This window comes from Nicotiana tabacum, chromosome 3 (genome assembly GCF_000715075.1).
Source record: "Nicotiana tabacum cultivar K326 chromosome 3, ASM71507v2, whole genome shotgun sequence".
In the NCBI taxonomy this organism is placed as follows: domain Eukaryota; kingdom Viridiplantae; phylum Streptophyta; class Magnoliopsida; order Solanales; family Solanaceae; genus Nicotiana; species Nicotiana tabacum.
In genome coordinates, this window is record NC_134082.1 from 101,972,944 (window position 1) to 101,979,084 (window position 6,141).

The 6,141-nt window shown below is 36.6% G+C and overlaps 1 long non-coding RNA gene across 1 annotated transcript; it reads left to right on the forward strand.

The window, feature by feature from the left end:
* The first annotated feature begins 3,067 nt into the window (after positions 1-3,067).
* On the forward strand, positions 3,068-4,813 carry LOC142174918 (uncharacterized). The gene is made up of 3 exons (XR_012704014.1): positions 3,068-3,124; positions 3,457-3,524; positions 4,549-4,813. It is a non-coding gene; the product is annotated as an uncharacterized LOC142174918 (long non-coding RNA).
* Positions 4,814-6,141: the final 1,328 nt, after the last annotated feature.

A 6,141-nucleotide genomic window follows, 5' to 3' on the forward strand; every position in this document is an offset into this window, starting at 1 on the left:
TGGTAATATCATCCATTTGAGAATTTATGCCTGGAGGGCACTCTGTTTATTGGGTTATGGACCTGTGAAAGATTATTGGCCTAGCTTGGCACGATCAGGATCGACTTGAGGTCGGTGGATGGATTTAAATGTGGAAGTGAGCCTTACGTTAGGCCAGTTGTGTTTATTTCAGCAATGCGATCTTTATGAAAGGATAGTCGCGGTCTTATTTCGTGGTCAGTTAATTCATGTAAAGATATATTGCAATGTATGAGTTGTGAGACGGCTTGGTAAATTCCTTATGTTTTGAGGTTCCGCTCAGCGGTGATGTTATATGAGCAGGATGAGACTTAAATCATGTATCACACCTCAGTTGTGCTTGAGTTTGTAGCCTATAGCGCTATATGTTTCCTTGGGAATGATATTATGCACCTTAGTGTGTTTATGACCGATAATCGGTATTTTGATGTGATGAGCTATTCAACTCGACGTATATCTCCTTATGTGAGTTCTATATGTGGATCGGGTGGCACACCGCCATGGGTATGTTGTTTGGATCGGGTTGTACGCCGCAACAGTGTGATGTTCAGTTTAGTGCCCATATTTGCTTTTGTGTGTTCTGTTTCCCTGTTTTCTGAGGAAGTCTATGTTAGTGTGCGAGTTGAGTAGTTCCTTCTAGAGTTCGCCTTCCTTTTGTATCGCGTTCGAATTGATAGCATACTGGCACATTGTGGCGTCTTGTGGGATTTTTTATTATGTCTGAGGTGGCTTATTGCCTGAGCAGTTCGTACTGGGTTAGACGAGGTTACTAGATTTGGGGTCAGTGCAAACTGATTATATGAAGTATATTATAGAGCAAAGATCATTCTTTGGTTTGGGACAAGGTAATGGAACTTGTCAGGAGTGTATATCCAATGAATTGTTGATTTAGCAGTTGGTTGTGAATTTCGGCACATCTCTTCAGTCGTGTCGGTGTTGAAAAAAAAATCTAGAGCAAGACCTGTGTAGATCATGAGATGCAATGGGAGCATCAGATTTGTGGAATTTCGACTATTATGTTTAAAGAATGTTATTGTGGTTCTATGAGTAAAGTGATGCAAAGTGTGAATTCAGCAAAGTTATGCAGTCATGTTTGGGTACAACGTGTGGAGATTGATATGGTGGTCGTATGATGGAAACAGGCTTGGCAGGGAAATTCAGGATGTTGGAATTGGGCCTAATGGCTTATTTGCTTGAATAAATAAGTATATCTACAGAATTATCGAGCTAATATGCTCAACGGAGTAGTGGTAGCATGGGAAGGTGCATGATGTGTTAAACAAGTGATTTCAGACTACTTCAGTGTAGTTCTCAGCACGTTCGAGGACAAACGTATGTTTAAGTGGGGGAGATTGTAACGACCCGACCAGTCGTTTTGAGCTCCAACGCGTTATTCAGCAGTTTGAGGCCATGAGCGGCTTCATCTCAGGTATATTTACTTGTGTGTATGGTCAGAATTAAAATTCAGGAAGTTTGGAGTCAAATCTAAATGGAAATTCTCATTTTGAAAGCTTAAAATTGAAGAAATGAACTAGGATTGGAATTTTGAGTAAACGACCTCGGAATTGGGATCCGAAGGTTCCAGCAGGTTCGTATGATGATTTCGGACTTGGGCGTATACCCGGATCGGATTTTGGATAACCCGGGAGCGTTTTGGCGCATATTGTGGAAGATAGCATTTTAGAAGAAATTGCATCAGTTTGGTTTAAAATACATTTCAGCGTTATTGATGACCGTTTGGGATTCCGAGACTGGGAGTAGCTCCGTATGGTGATTCTGGATTTGGGAGCGTGATCGGAAGTGAATTCGGAGGTCCGTAGGTCATTTTGGAGCCGTTCGGCTAAAGATGGAAAATTGAAGGTTTTTGAGAAAATTTGGCCGGAAGTGGAAATTTTGATATCGGATTCGAAATGCAAATTTTATGGTTTGGATAGCTTCGTTAGGTTATTTGGGACTTAGGAGTGTGTCCGGAATATCTTTGTGTTGAAATATATGAATTATGGGAAAAATTTGAAATTTTTTGATATTTAATATTGTTAAAGTTGACTTTGGTCAACATTTTTGGTAAACGGACCCGGACCCGTGATTTTTCGGTCTCGGAAGGTCCATAGAAAAATATGGGAGTTGAATGTGTTTCCAGAATCGAATTCCGAGGTTCCAGGCCCGAGAAATGAATTTTTTCGTGAAATTATTTTCTGAAAATGTTTAAGGAAAATGAAAATGAAATTTGATCAGAAAGTAATGGTATCGGGCTCGTATTTTTGTTCCGACGCCTGGTACAGGTCATATATGTTGGTTAAGCGCTTCCTGTAAAGTTTGGTTACAAATGGACGTTGTTTGACGGGTTTCGGCCTTAAATTGAAAAATTTGAAAGTTTATGAAATTTGAAAGAATTCTTGGATTTAAGGCTCAAATCATTGATTTTGATGTTATTTTGGCGATTTGATCGCTCGAGCAAGTTCATGTGATGTTTTAGAGTCAGTGTTCATATTTGGTTTGGAGCCCCAAGGACTCGGGAGTGTTTCGGACTTAGGAAAAATTGCAGAAAATTGCAGAAAATTCTGCTGTGCCCAGAAAATTTTAGGTGCGAGTAGTCTAGTTTGAAAGCTCATATCTTGTAATCTATAAGAAATCAGAAAAGGTGCAAAACATGAAAGTTGTAGCCCATACATTTTAGTTTTCGGAAAGTTAAACCATTTGCAATTTGGATATCATCTCAGAAAGTTACGATGGATCGAAAAGGGCTGCTGGAGCAATTTCGACAGAATTTACGATGCAGTTTAGAAGCTCATATCTCGGGATATATAAAGAGTTATATGGTGTACAACCTATCAAATTAAAGATCTTTGAGTCTAGTTTCTAAATCGTCAAACCGTTTGTCATTTGGATATTTATACAAGACGTTATGGGTGTTTAAACAGAAGGTGTCCGACAAAGAACAATTTTAATAGGATGTACAACTTGTATAGCACAAGTGCAAGGTACAACTCGATGAAGCACAGGCAGATTCTTTTATACACGGATTTAGCTCACTTTTCTTCATTTCTTCAAAGTATGGACGATTTTTGGGGAGCTTCAAGAGGGGATTTTCATCATCAATGTGAAGGTAAGTTATCCCCACCTATTTTGAGTTAAGTACATCAATTATGTATGGATTTGAGCATGAAAATTATAGAAAAATTGAGGATTTAGGCTTAGGGATTTGAAAATAAGATTTGGTGATTTGAGGGGTCAAATGAACTCCGATTTTGGTAAATTTTATATGTACGGACTCGTGGCAAGACGAGGAATCCGGTGATGTGACTTTCGTAATTTTTCGAGAAGTGGGCCCGGGGCTCGGGTTTTGCAAATTTCGTGATTTTCGATATTTTTCGAGTCTTTTCAATTGGGTTATATTCCCTTAGCCTATTGTAATATATTACTTATGGTTTTGGCAAGATTCAACGCGCGAGGAGGTCGATTCGAAAGGAAAGGGCATCGCGGAGTAGACTTTTGGCCGTCTTGAGGTGAGTAATAGATGCAAATGCTGTTCTGAGGGTTTGAAACCCCGGCCTTTCATATCGTAACGCTATATTGAGGTGTGACACGCACTCCATGGCGAGTGCGGGGTCGGATACTATTGGGGATTGTGACTTGGTCCATCCCGTGTGATGTTTATACTATACTGGTGATTGATACACATACTTCATTGATATTACTGGGCTTGATGCCATGTTTGGGGCCTTGTGCCGATTTGTAAAATCCTTCGAGGATTGATATTACTGCTTAGCATGATTTGCATATCATTTAATTTCAGTCCAAGGTTTTAAATGCTGTTTTGCAAACTCAGCCATAATTCTAAGTGTTGAAAACTTAAATGATATTTTAAAATGTATTCTGGGCTGGGAACTTCTGTTTTGTAAATGCCCAAGGGGCTTATTATATTATTTTCTAGACTGATTATAAAGTGACTTGAAACAGTGGTAACAATGAGACTGTGTGATATACTTGAAACAGTGGTAACAATGACACTGTGTGATATACTTGAAACAGTGGTAACATTGACACTGTGCGATATACTTGAAACAGTGGTAACAATGACACTGTGTGATATACTTGAAATAGTGGTAACAATGACACTGGATGATATACTTGAACAGTGGTAACAATGACACTGTATGATATAAATTGGTCAGGTAACAATGGCTGACCGGTCAGGTAACAATAACTGACCAAGATATTGCGCTTGGGCTGTAGGAGCCCCTCCGGAGTCTGTACACACCCCTAGTGAGCGTCGTCGACGATAAATAAATATGGATGGCTCGAGCTGCACGCCGCAGTGGGTACTGGAATGTACCATCATATGCATTGCATTGCATTCATGTATTTGTATTTATACTGGTGTTTAGCTGCTCAGTTCCATATGTTGCTGTATATTCGGATTGTAGCTTACTTTGTGTATTTACTGGATTTTCTTATCTTCGGACTGTAGTTACTTTTATTATTCACTGGGTCAGAGTACTCACTTTACTCCCTGCACCTTGTGTGTAGATCCAGAGCAGTCTCAGGCTCAGTAGATCCAGTTGATCAGCAGATCCAGCCTCTGGGAGTATCGAGGTAGCTGCACGGCGTTCGCAGCCATTGATCTTCTCCCTCCTATCCTATCTCTTTATTTCCGCATTATCGGACTTTGGATATACCGTGTATTAGGATGATATTCTGTATTCTAGAGGCTCAGATTCGTGACACCGGGTCCTAGTGAGATTATATTGTGTATTTTGTTAAAATCTTCAGTATTTTAATCTTTCTTAATTGATATTTCTTTCCACTATTTTTGATAAATTGGGTTAAGTATTGAATAATGGTCGGGCTTGCCTAGTAGTGTGCTGGGCGCCATCACGACCGGGATTTGGGTCGCGACAACAAAGGTTGACACAATATGAACGATTCTTTGGTTACAACATGACTCTTTTACTACGACTTGAACTCTTATTTAGTATGTTGTTATCTATCAAAAAATATTTCTATTTTGACGTTTCAATTTCTAAAACTTTATATATATATATTTCAATAATTACTATATTTATAATGATGCAAGTGAAGATATTATTCTTACTTTGAAATTCACTTTAGTCGGCTATCTAAGAATTTAAATGATTCTTTAGCCAGTGAAATTTTATTTAAATATGACGTCATTTTAAGTTTATCGATATCACTAGCCATATATTTTGAATTTGGAATACCCTATATATAGAGGTGGATCTAGGATTTATACTTTATGGATTCAATTTGTAATGTTTTAGCATTGAACTCATTATATTTTTAGAGTTATGAGTTCATATCTAGTATTTTTATAATTTTTATAATTTTTTACATATAAATTTTTGCTCAGCATGAAAAGTTATGGGTTCAATTGAAACTGTTGTCAACACTCTACATATGCCTCCACCTATATATATTTGTTCTTTGAATCATTAAATGTTAAATTAGTTGACTGTTATTATATAACATTTCATATATTGTCTTGAAATTGCCAAGTAGTTTTTTCTCGACACCATACTTGGCTTAACCTCAATGCAAACTACTCAAATTGCATTTATATTCAAATTCAGATATCATATCAGTTTGTTAGTAATAGTAATTTTTAAAAATGGCACACAATGTAAATTAAAAAAAATATTATAAGATATCCTTGTCTTATAATCTATGTATTTGAGTGGAAAAAAATATTTAAAATCGATGATATCAATTTCCAAAATTTTTATACTTAACATAGATGAAGCAGAAGAAGAAATTCGTTATCATCTCTTATTTCTGATTTTTAGATTTTTCATATATTTTTTCTATATTTATTTTCTTTCATCTTATTTTTATGTCTTTTTTTTTACAAAAGATTAATTTATTTCTCTATAAAAGGATGAGTTTAAATAGAAATTCTCTACATAAGAACTTTATTTATATTTTTAGCCTTCAATTGAAATTTTTCCATATTTTTCTTTTGGCTTTATCTAATGAACCTAAATAAGTGCTCGCCTTACCACTTAAATTAAAAATTTGAAGATTGTGTAATTTATATATAATCCATATATAATATGTGTATAATCGTGTATTGCCAGTATATCATCTATTGATATTAGCTGTAAA